Genomic DNA, 12,983 nt, shown 5'->3' on the forward strand with positions numbered 1-12,983 from the left:
CTCCCTGTAATGGCGGCCGTGCTTGCAATGTTTACAGTCCAACATAGTGTGACTCTGCAGTAAATGTAGTGAGGCCTGCCCCCACCCTGAAGTTACTCCCCCCCCCATGTGCTCACTTTCAGGGTGTGTGATGTTACTTCCGGTCCCTCCCCATCCGGGACAGGACCTGGCCCCGCCCCTTCCTCCTCCAGCGGCCATCTTGCCTCACCTGGGAGTGCTGCTGCCCCTGGCCCCGCCCGGTCCTCCGGCAGCCATTTTGCCTCGCCTGGGAGATCTGTAGCCCCGCCCCTTTCTGCCTCTGGCGGCCATTTTGCTGGATTTGGGAGGCCTATATTCCCCAATGCCACTGTATCCAGTGCTAACATCATGATTGTCTGAAGTAAGGTTTTGTTTGACCAGACTTTGTTACGCTCCAAGATGTGGCCACTTTGGATGTGTGATAAGTTCAGGGAAACAAACCTTTGTGGAGATGCAGCTTGGGACATAGTAGATGACTAAGCTGGTTTATAGTGCATGGAAGATTGGAGTTGATGCATGGGGGGCAGAGACCAGGAATACATGACAGGGGACGCTCTCTCATGTTCCCAGGGGCTCTGTTTTCCACTGCCCGCTTCTCCAATGGATACTCAGACCGATGATGTTATGGAAGGCTCCTACAGATGGAATAATTTCCCTATAGTCACCCAGCAAACTTTTTCATGCAATTTGGTGAAGTAATTTAACTTTTTATGTGAAGAAAGAGGGATTGAATTGCCCAGAGTAGGATGTTAAGTCATCCGTAATCTTTAGTTTTTCTTTAAGTCTTTTGTATATTCTAGTGTCAGTCTACACTGAAGCTATAATTATATTTCGACAGGAGAGTAAAAGCTAAACGCTGGCCATACCCTGAAATACTATTACACTGGGTGACGTAAAATTTGAATTGTGTGGCGCCCCCTTGTGTTAAAAAATACTAACTGCGACCTGAAAGGAAAAAAAAACCAATTTTTTTGTAAGGAGCTTTTCGCTCAGACTTCGTTGCATACAATGTCACCTTGACCTACAAAGTGCTTGTTTTTGTGCCTCTTGGTTTACTAGTTTGAACGCAATGACTCTTTTTCCATTGAGTATTCCTGTTCAAAAGGGGGGAGGCAGAGGTGATCTGGGCCATAGATGATCTAGGTGTTGTAGATCAGCTATTGGGTTTGAAAAAAAAAAAAAATGGAATAAGATAACAAGATTCCGAGCCATGTGAAATAGAACATCAGCACGATTATTTAGTACTAATTCGGTAAGAAACTGCAGGTATGCAAACAGTTACCAGAACCCCTGTTGATAATGCATATGTTGAGCTTTTTGCAGATGGTACCAGGGTGAGGATTGATGACTCCACATCGGATATGCAGTGGTCACACAACAAGATGTCCTAGAAGCAGAAGCTCTGCCTCCGCATGTCTCAGTACAAGAAGCGGAATTGAAGGCCCTCACGGAGGCGTGTAGAGTGGCGAGAGGTAAGACGGCAACCCTTTACACTAACTCCTGGTATGCATTTGGCATAGCTCATGATTACGGCCCAATATGGAAGGCCAGACAGTTTTTACCTTAGCAGGACAACCAATTGAGAATGGTGCAGCGGTGCAGAGTCGCATGGAGGCCCTGCTTCTACCTGACAAAGTTGAGAGTTCGCACCAATTCCTACACTGGAGAGGCGAGAGACGACAGCCTCGCTGACAGCATAGCAAAGGCAGCGGCCCTCAAGCCGTGGAAGAAAGAAGAAAGATACTGACAACATGAGTCAGTGGTAGAAACTTTGAACATTGACAAAAATTTGGACTTTGATATGCTAAAGACTTTTACAGTTACAAGCCAGCAAGGAAGGAAAGAATAAATGGACTAATATGGGAGCAGCAGAAACAGGACAGCGTGTGGTGAACAGTCAACAGCACTTGCCCACCACAGTTCCTGTATCCCATGATCGCCCAGCTGATGGACGGAAAGACCCACCTAGTAAAGCAGCACTGACGACGACGCTTGAAAGAAGTTGGGCGACTTCTAGGTTCTCTGTAGCTGCTGCATCATTTGTCCGGTTTAGCATGATCTATGCCATGGGTAAGTCAGGGCAGAAGTAAATTTGCCACACCACACTTGCCGGGACCACTCTACCCATTTCAGGGATTGCAAATTGACTACGTTCAGCTCCCACTTGTTGGGAAGTATGAATACGTGCTTGTTGTTGTTGATGTCTTTGCAGGTTGGAGGCTGACCCTGTTACCAAGGCAAACAAGTAGGTAACCGCAAAGAAGCTCATGAACGAGGTAAACTGTGAATATGGGGTACCAGAAGTGATTCAGAGTCAGACAGAGGTATAAACTTCACAGGTGAATGTAACATGTCATGTCTGCTCTGGGTGTATCCCAGGCCTTTTACATACTCTACCATCTTTAGAGTAGTGGAAAGGTGGAGAGACGTAGTGGCACGCTAAAAGTAAGATACTTAAAAATGATGCCACTTTGGAAAGACTGTCATCCAATAGCCTTATACAGTGTTAGATATGAACCTAGGGGGGAATATACATTATCTCCCTACGAGATTGTTTGGGCTAGCCCCAAGGCTAGGTCTTTACTATCCTCAGTGGTTACAATTACAATCTGATGTGTTGACTGAGTATGTGATTTCCGTTGTTAAAGAACTAACCAAAGCCTATGCACAGGTGTTCTCTTCCAGACTCAGAGGCAGACACTGGGACACATATCTTGCAGCCTGGGGATTGGGTGTGCGTCAAGAAGTTCCTCAGGAAACACCCTCCTGAGCCCCGATTTGATGGCCCCTACCAGGTGCTTCTGACTACTGCCACAGCTGTGAAACTAGCCGAAAGACTTACATGGATTCATGCTTCATACTGTAAGAAAGCTTCAGATCCGGGAGACCAGTCTTAGTTGTGCCAAAGACGTTACTCTGGTTAAGGCTAGTGAGAGAGGAGGGTGGCAACTGGAATCCTTAGTCGGAAGAATATGAGGGTATGGTTACCTTCTAGTATAACTCGTCCAATGCTCAAGTAGCCGCATATTCCTTCGACTATTGTACTGTGGTCCCGTGTCTAGGCGCAAGATCCCACCGCAGGCCAGATTTAGCTCAGTCCAGCTGGTTATATGACTTATATACCCGGGGAATACAATACGTTTGCACCACTGATAACGTCTGGGGAGAAGACTGCCGTTATCGGGGATTAGTGGGATGTAACACAGGAATAGACTGGTGCTATAAACCACGAAGTGCCTTAAATAAGAAAAATAAGAGCGGGAAATCCCTAATTAGTCGTATAACCCTCCTTGAGAGTAATAAGGACAGCAGGTATTGGAAGGCTGAACTTAGTATGCTGCTTGGTTTTAATGCGGTTGTTACACTAACCATGGGAGATCCAAGCCCGGGGGACGGGGGAGACTTATAGTCTGGGGACATACCGGTACGGGAGGACAGATCCCTTAGGGAAGTTTAAAATAAGGGGTATGGTAGATGCACCCGAATGGAAGCCTTCACTTAGTCCTATGCCCATAATTAACCCCCTCCGCCGTAAGATAAAGACCTTGACGAACATGATGATCATAGCCGACCCTACCTTTTGAGGACACCTTGACAGTAGCGACTGGCGACTCTGACCAGAATCTCTGGTTGGAGTTGATGAGGTACAATGCTAACAGGAGCACCAAGTCAAACTGTTGCGTGTGCGGTAGTGCCCGACTACACTCGGGGATGGTCCCCCTAAATCTCCCTGTAGATGCTGAAGAGTGGTTTATTAGTCTCTTCACGAACATTTCCGCTAATTACACTGTCCGTGAGAAATGGAAGAAGGAATACTCTATAACTACCTAAGTGTTTTGCACCGGAGAGAGTCTTACTGACTACCCTGGAAACTACACCTGCCAGGCAATTAGGCAGGGTAGAGGGAGATTTTTGGGGAACTCACCAATATTTCCCTTGTTTAAAAAATGAAGAGCCAGTTCCGATAATGCCAAACACATACGCTACCAAAGAAAAGGAGAAATGTACTAGTACTGCGCCTGCCCCGATCTCCTAAGATGGATTGTCAGTGGAATTCCCATTTGCCAAGGGATAGTGCAGAAGACCTTAGGTTCCGGCGAGGGCACACCCTGTGGGGTGTTAACTTGTACAGATAGAGGTTATGGATGCCCGGAAATGAGCCCAGGGAATCCATGGCCTCCCTCTGAGGTGAGGTAGGGATCCCCCCCCTCCTAGGAGTAGGGACTTACGGGCAGTGGGAAAACCCTGACGCAAGGGTGAGGCGACTTGGACGTGTTCACCATTAGGACTATCTCCAGGAGGGACATTGGTGTGGGTGAAGATTAGGGAGTACCACGCCGTGCGTACCTGTACACGCTACTAGTATTGTAACATTATGCTAGAGCGAGAAGAGAGACCCCTGGTGGTAGTTTTGATCTACACGTGTACATTGACATCATAGGATAGCCAAGGGGGGTACCTGACAAGTTTTAAAAATTAGAGACCAAGTTAAAACTAGATTCGAGTCCATTTTCCTGATCATTATGGTAAATAAACGTTGACTGGATTAATTATGTTTATTATAATTAGCAGTGGTTTATAAATTATACTAGAGACGCCTTATAGGGACTAGTCGACCAATAGGACCTACCTTGACTATGACTTTTCAAAATAGAATGACCTTAGATATGACTTTAGCTAAAAAGGGGAGTGTCTGTAAGATGATAGGGGAGACTTGTTGTACCTACATCCTAGACGACACGTGACCCGCGGGTAAAGACGCAGTTGCCATTAAAGAAGCTGACCGCACTGACTAAAAAGAGCTAACTTTTGGGACCAGCACTCGCCATGGATGAGCGGGTGGTAAAGGATCCTGGCACAGACGGGCGTCGCTGTTGTATGTGAACTGATGGTTACCTTTTCTGTTCTAGTCTGCTGTGTTATCCCCTGTGTCAGAGAGACCTGTGAAACTGATGCTGGAAAAGCTACTCCCACAATGAGTTTGCTGGATGCATCCCCAGAAGGAGTGGACAAGTCCTACACCCCCTTGAAGACCCTAAAACGAACCTTCAACGCGCTCCAGTTATAGGCTCACGCGCAGAAAACTGTGAAAATTAGATAGAGAATTAGAGGATAGACATTTTAAGGGGGGATTGTGATAGACATGATGATTATTTATAAAATGTCTATCGATTAATATAACCCAAATGTATTTTGCTGTTGTAATGACTCTAAGCTCTGAGGAGTTTAAAGGACACACACACAATACTCAATTTGGAAGCGACAAAATACCCCAAAGCCTGCTGGAGAAAACCGTAATCCAGCACAAGCGCATGTCTGAGAAGCCTCAATGAATTCAAAGAAAGCGTCTCACAATGTTTAGTGCTGCGCTAAAAAGGCTGTTAAATGCTGGAAACAATGCATGTGTGAGAGCGGCCCTAGGCATCACAGGACTTCGGTACTGCCATGCCCGATCGCTTGTAATAGGCAATGGCAAGCTGGGGGTCCGATGATGTCACAGAGGGGGCACCCCTCCATCTGGGAATACTTTTCATGCCGCAATCTACATAGATTGTGGCATGTAAGGGGTTAACAGCGGGGTCGCTTTCCTCATGCACCCCCGTTGTGGCATCAGGGGGTCGGCTATCAGTTATCTTTTCCCAAGGATTTCTCAACTCTGAAAAAACCCTCAGAAAACACTTCTGTGCCCAAGGCTGCCTTCACACTGGGGATAAGATCACACGATGCGAGAGCGGAACCGCACATATCTGAGGATGAGTGGGATCGAAGGCAACAACTAAAGTAATACCTGGAATGGGCGGACTACAATACCCAGAGAGGTTATCAAAACTAAAATACTGCTAGGATACATAAAAGAGCGGCGACAGAAGAGACAGAACAGGTAAACGGTTAATCAGCAGCAAATAAATAGTGAAGCAACCCAACAGGGTGAGGAAGATCAGACGCCACAGGAGGGTCCGCACCGCGATCCACACAGTATCAAACATATAATATGAGACTCACAGCAGCAATAATACGGGGCGGAGTAAAAATATAATTCTATATTCCTCCATATCCAATAAAAAGAAAACGTTTCCACCTGGTGCAGTCCTTATAAAGCTCTGATAAATGTCATGAATGAAACAATATAGTATATACATCAGATAGTGGTGACAGTAGTGACAGAATAGTGACCGGTGACATACGATAGTGGTGACAGTAGGGACAGAATAGTGACCGGTGACATCAGATAGTGGTGACAGTAGTGACAGAATAGTGACCGGTGACATCAGATAGTGGTGACAGTAGTGACAGAATAGTGACCGGTGACATCAGATAGTGGTGACTGTAGTGACAGAATAGTGACAGGTGACATCAGATAGTGGTGACGGTAGTGACAGAATAGTGACCGGTGACATCAGATAGTGGTGACAGTAGTGACAAAATAGTGACCGGTGACATCAGATAGTGGTGACAGTAGTGACAGAATAGTGACCGGTGACATCAGATAGTGGTGACAGTAGTGACAGAATAGTGACCGGTGACATCAGATAGTGGTGACAGTAGTGACAGAATAGTGACCGGTGACATCAGATAGTGGTGACAGTAGTGACAGAATAGTGACCGATGACATCAGATAGTGGTGACAGTAGTGACAGAATAGTGACAGGTGACATCAGATAGTGGTGACGGTAGTGACAGAATAGTGACAGAATAGTGACTGGTGACATCAGATAGTGGTGACATAATAGTGACCGGTGACATCAGATAGTGGTGACAGTAGTGACAGAATAGTGACCGGTGACATCAGATAGTGGTGAGAGTAGTGACAGAATAGTGACAGGTGACATCAGATAGTGGTGACAGTAGTGACAGAATAGTGACAGGTGACATCAGATAGTGGTGACTGTAGTGACAGAATAGTGACCGGTGACATCAGATAGTGGTGACAGTAGTGACATAATAGTGACCGGTGACATCAGATAGCGGTGACAGTAGTGACAGAATAGTGACCGGTGACATCAGATAGTGGTGACAGTAGTGACATAATAGTGACCGGTGACATCACACACGTCTTCTATGGTCTAGATGGCGGATAGAGTTATGTCGCTCACCGACGGATCCTCCGTGTTTCTCCCTACAATTTCTGCGTTCGCTCCGGACGTTCCGCAGGTTTTTCTCCTCTTCTACAACTTCTGACTTGCAGTGTAATAAACAATGGCGCTGCTCTCCATAGACGGCGCTTCCCTGTGTGGGAGACTCACACCGACCTACAGATGACAACGTGCCACCTTCTTCCTGTCACTGCAGAAAGACCCTGAACTGCCGTCTGTCGGAGATCCCTCAGTGGGCCCTTTCCTCACAGCCCCTATAGGACTCAGTGGCCAGTGCAGGGTTACAGTGATTAACCCTTAAACTCCTAATTGTCTCCCTGCTGTGTGAGGAGCACATGTCACCTCTCAGGCAGTGAAAGGGTTACAGCTGGTAACTTCCAGCAGAGACTCCCATCATCCACCAGGGGGCGCCGACTCCTTTTAGATAACCCATCATACAGCCCTGCCTGCTGATGGTAGAAGGTCTCACAACCCTCCCGTACTTCCACAGGGGTAGATGCTGGAATGGAGGGGCTCCTAGGGCATATTTGGGATTTCAGCCGTACTTAAGCAGCGGTGAGCGATTTCAGCGACCTGATTGGTTGTTGGCTACACACACCCCTTTGGAGATGTGCACTAGTGGCAGGCCAGTTAAATAAGCAGCAGCACGGCTGTAAGAACGTCGGCAACTATGCCCAAGCCTAAACCCTAACCCTAAACATAACCCTAACCCTAAACCCCCGGTGGTCTCGTGAAGTAGCACTCGTGCACATCTCCAAAGGGGGTGTGTACCAAATAACCAATCAGGTCGCTGGAATCGCTCGTCGCTGCTTAAGTGTGGCTGAAATACTAAATATGCGCTCCTAGGAGGTCTGAGAACAGGAAGTCACATGGTCAGAGGTCACATGATTGGAAGGGGAGGGGCTTACTAATATTGCAGTTCTGTGGAGAGAGGAGAACAGGAGGCTGCTAGGAGGGCTGTGCGTGGAATGCAGGAAGACTTGTTCTTGCTGTCCTCCAGGATTTCTCCTTCTCAGTGTGAGGATGCTGCCCCCTCCTGGTCAGAGGGTCCCAGTCCTTCACCCCCCAGGATTCCTCTTCCTCTGTGTGAGGATGCTGCCCCCTCCTGGTCAGAGGGTCCTGTTCCTTCACCCCCCAGGATTCCTCTTCCTCTGTGTGAGGATGCTGCCCCCTCCTGGTCAGAGGGTCCTGTTCCTTCACCCCCCAGGATTCCTCTTCCTCTGTGTGAGGATGCTGCCCCCTCCTGGTCAGAGGGTCCTGTTCCTTCACCCCCCCAGGATTCCTCTTCCTCTGTGTGAGGATGCTGCCCCCTACTGGTCAGAGGGTCTCGGTCCTTCACCCCCAGCATTCCTCTTCCTCTGTGTGAGGATGCTGCCCCCTACTGGTCAGAGGGTCTCGGTCCTTCACCCCCAGCATTCCTCTTCCTCTGTGTGAGGATGCTGCCCCCTCCTGGTCAGAGGGTCCCTGTGCTTCATCCCCCAGGATTTCTCTTCCTCTGTGTGAGGATGCTGCCCCCTCCTGGTCGGAGGGTCCCTGTCCTTCATCCCCCAGGATTCCTCTTCCTCTGTGTGAGGATGCTGCCCCTTCCTGGTCAGAGGGTCCGGGTCCTTCACCCTCCAGGATTCCTCTTTCTCTGTGTGGGGATGCTGCCCCTTCCTGGTTGGAGGATCCGGGTCCTTCACCCCCAGGATTCCTCTTCCCCTGTGTGAGGATGCTGCCCCCTCCTGGTCGGAGGGTCCCTGTCCTTCACCCCCAGGATTCCTCTTCCCCTGTGTGAGGATGCTGCCCCCTCCTGGTCAGAGGGTCCCTGTCCTTCACCCCCTGGATTCCTCTTCCTCTGTGTGAGGATGCTGCCCCCTTCTGGTCAGAGGGTCCCGGTCCTTCACCCCCCAGGATTCCTCTTCCTCTGTGTGAGGATGCTGCCCCCTTCTGGTCAGAGGGTCCCGGTCCTTCACCCCCCAGGATTCCTCTTCCTCTGTGTGAGGATGCTGCCCCCTTCTGGTCAGAGGGTCCCTGTCCTTCACCCCCCAGGATTTCTCTTCCTGTGTGTGAGGATGCTGCCCCTTCCTGGTCAGAGGGTCCCGGTCCTTCACCCCCCAGGATTCCTCTTCCTCTGTGTGAGGATGCTGCCCCCTTCTGGTCAGAGGGTCCCTGTCCTTCACCCCCCAGGATTTCTCTTCCTCTGTGTGAGGATGCTGCCCCCTCCTGGTCGGAGGGCCTGGGTCCTTCACCCCCCTGGATTTAGTATCCTCCTGTGTCCTCAGTGTAGATCCGGCTGCAGTAAAGGACTCTTATCTAAGGGCCTTTTATACCAGCAGATACATCGCTGGTCGTTCAACCAGAAATAATTTAGAATCGTTCCGTCTTTTACATTCGCCGTATAAGTGACTGAGATGGAGCGAACGAGCGCCGATTAACCCTTAATACCTGCAGGAAATGAGCGAAAAGCGAACAATTTTCTCGTTCTCCGTTCTGTCGTCTGGCAGTCACACTGAATGATTATCGCTCACTTTCACTCATTTGAACAATGATTGTTCCGTTTACAATCACCCTTAGACCTCGTTAATCACGGTATAACGCTCCCATTCATTAAGTCAATGGCTCCTCGTAGACATGCGTTTGATCACAGCGATGGGCGGCGCTTTCCAGACCCATAATTGAGTGCTGTCTGCTCATTATCACCCATCGCAATGATTGGGAGTGCTAAAATGTGCCATTAGACACAGGAAGCTGCAACCAAAAGTAAAGTTGCAGCAAAGCGCTGTGTTTGAAATTGCGGGATGCTTTGCCGCATTCATCTGTGAGAGCGGCCTTAGGGGGGCTTCGTATTGGGCGGTTTTGAGCGCATAAAGTGTACATGTGTAAAACCTGGAGAGTAGACCCTGCTGATATCAGTGGGATTATCACATCTCTTTTATTTGCATGCACATCTTTCTGTTGCGTGCAAAAAATTCGCTATTTTGTGTGCTTTTGTGTACCGAATGTCTCCATAGAAGTCTATGGGGAGTGCGCAAATGTGCAAGAGAATGAATGAAACACTGTGCAATTCTGCTAGGAAAAGAGCACACCTGCGGATCATTAGGCTAAATAGCCCTTCAAATAAGGATGTGGGGGCGTGTCCTGCGCACAAGTCAAGGTGCCCTGCATATTAAAAATGCACAGTAAAGTGCGCAGACGGGTGCAAAAGCGCTTACATACCCAAATCTGCCCGTGTGAGGCCCCAGTAGGCTACAGAACCTCCATGAGACTTTCAGGCTCTGATTCCTCTGGCGATCAGTTTTACCGGTTTCTATAACCGGCAGCGGGGAGGCGGAGGTCAACTTTCATCAGATTTTGGTTTCCTTCATGTAACGTTTTTTGCGGTGTCTTTATTAGCTTGTAAAAAAGCCATTAATTTCATTCAGTTTTTTTTTTTTTTTTTTTTAAAGCTTTAGTTTTTTTCAAATGGACAATTCTATGGGAAAACACCCTAAAATATCTAGTAGCTAAATAATGAAGAATGCCCAGAATTGCAGGCGCCCGTGTGAACGGAGCCGTACAGCTGACCTCCGCTTGTAGCTTTTAAAACTGCCTGGAGAAATGTTGTGAAAAACAGCATTTTTGCTAAAAGCGCTAATGTGTGAAACCACCATTATGGAAAGAAGCATAAAGTAGTAATAAATTCTACAAACAAATTGGTCGCAGCAACATTTATTTAACCCCTTAGTGACGGCCCCATTGCCATTTTACATCCTGGTCTGCATGGCTGTAATCCTCAGCGCCATAAAAACACGCTCACTCTGAGGATTAAAGCTGCGAGGATCACAGACGTGACAGCTGCATGCTGATGGCTGATGGCGTTGGCCAACAACCTGGACCTGCTATAGGCCCGGGAAATCTGACCCCCAATCACATGATCGCCGCTATCCACTAGATAACGGCGATTGCATTAAAGTAATTTTGTTAAAGAAAGTTTCTGCTCCCCTCATGGATCGGATCCATTAAGGAAGTTAGGATTACTCACCCCCATCCTCCGTGATGTTCTGGTCTCCCAGGACCTGACACCGGCATCTGCACATGCAAGCCCGACATCATTAAAGGGGTTGTCCCACGCCGAAACGGGTTTTTTTTTTTTTTCAACCCCCCCCCCCCCCCCCGTTCGGCGCGAGACAACCCCGATGCAGGGACGTACAGAAAGCTCACCGGAGCGCTTACCTTAATCCCCGCGCTCCGGTGACTTCTATACTTACCTGTGAAGATGGCCGCCGGGATCCTCTGCCTCCGTGGACCGCAGCTCTTCTGTGCGGTCAATTGCCGATTCCAGCCTCCTGATTGGCTGGAATCGGCACGTGACGGGGCGGAGCTACACGGAGCCCCATAGAGAACAGGAGAAGACCTGGACTGCGCAAGCGCGGCTAATTTGGCCATCGGAGGGCGAAAATTAGTCGGCTCCATGGGAACGAGGACGCTAGCAACGGAGCAGGTAAGTAAAAAACTTCTTATAACTTCTGTATGGCTCATAATTAATGCACAATGTACATTACAAAGTGCATTATTATGGCCATACAGAAGTGTATAGACCCACTTGCTGCCGCGGGACAACCCCTTTAAGTCACAGCCACCCACAGAAGGCTCAAAGGCCCTGAAAATTAAAAAAAAACCCTGCTCCTGGCTATCAGATGTAGCCGTCTCCCAATGGGATCTTTAGCTGCGGACCCTCCCCCAACTTCGGCGCATGCGCCCCTCGGCAATATGGTAGACACAAGCGCAGAAGCTAGGGAGGGCCCAGAAAATTTAAAATCTCCTTGCTCCTGGATAGTACAGGTAGCCAAGAGTCTGGAGCAGTGACTGAGGGCCACGGTGAGCAGTCTCCGGTCACATGATCGCTGTTATCAAAGGATAATCACAATCACGTAAAAATTAAAAAAAACAGCTTAATTTTACTGCTCTTTTCAGTTTGGGCCCCGTTGTGCATACAGACATAAGATTAGGGCCACAATGGGTATGTTTCTGAACACAAGATAAATGGGGGCATCCATTTTGGGGTGAAAGTTTTCATTTATATGTGTGGTGTAGAAAAAAAACTTTTTAAAATGACACAATTGCCAAGAAAAATGTTAATTTTTTCCTTCTGCTGTGCTTTGATTCATTAAAAAAAAATTATGGGGTCAGAATACACAGTACACCCATAGATAAATTCATTAAGGGGTCTAGTTTCCAAAATTGGGTCATTTATGGGGGTTTGCCATCTTTTTGGCCACTTAAGAACTTTACAAGTGGGCAATGGGGCCTAAAAAACCTTCAAGCAATATGTCTGTTCTGAAAACCCCTGGCTGCTCTTTTCAGTTTGGGCCCCGTTGTGCATACGGACATAATATTAGGGCCACAGCGGATATGTTTCTGAACACAGGACAAACAGGGGGATCCATTTTGTGGTGAAAGTTCATATATGTGCCGTACAAAAAAACTTTTTAAAATTGCCACAAAAAAAAATGAAAATCGTAATTCTTTCCTTCTGTTTTTGTGTTGATTTATTCAAAAACTGTGAGGTCAAAATACGCAGTACACCCCTAGAGGAATTTGTTAAGGGGTCTAGTTTTTAAAATGGGAACATTTGTGGGGGTTCTCTGTCATTTTGGCCCCTCCAGGGATCTAAAGTGGGCAGTGGGGCCTAAATCACCTTCAAGCAATATGTCTGTTTGGAAAGCCACCGGCTGCTCCTTTTATTTTGGGCCCTGTGGATACAGACAGAAAATTAGGGCCACAATGGGTATGTTTCTGAACATAGGACAAACAGGGGGATCAATTTTGGGGTGCAAATCCTCAATTTCATGTGTACTATAGAAAAAATGGTCTTTAAAATGACATTTTTAAAAATATAACATTTTATTT

General features: G+C 47.9%; 1 protein-coding gene across 2 annotated transcripts in view; it reads right to left on the minus strand.

Moving 5' to 3' along the window:
• The window catches only part of LOC136627319 (oocyte zinc finger protein XlCOF6-like), a 232,291-nt gene that overhangs the window by 167,005 nt on the left and 52,303 nt on the right, over window positions 1–12,983 (minus strand). For both annotated transcript variants that reach the window (XM_066602320.1, XM_066602317.1), the window contains exon 1: window positions 7,113–7,584. The gene's annotated coding sequence lies outside the window, so the exon portion shown is untranslated. Of the gene's footprint in view, window positions 1–7,112 lie in introns of those variants that run through there.

Source organism: Eleutherodactylus coqui, chromosome 5 (genome assembly GCF_035609145.1).
Source record: "Eleutherodactylus coqui strain aEleCoq1 chromosome 5, aEleCoq1.hap1, whole genome shotgun sequence".
Classification (NCBI taxonomy): Eukaryota; Metazoa; Chordata; class Amphibia; order Anura; family Eleutherodactylidae; genus Eleutherodactylus; species Eleutherodactylus coqui.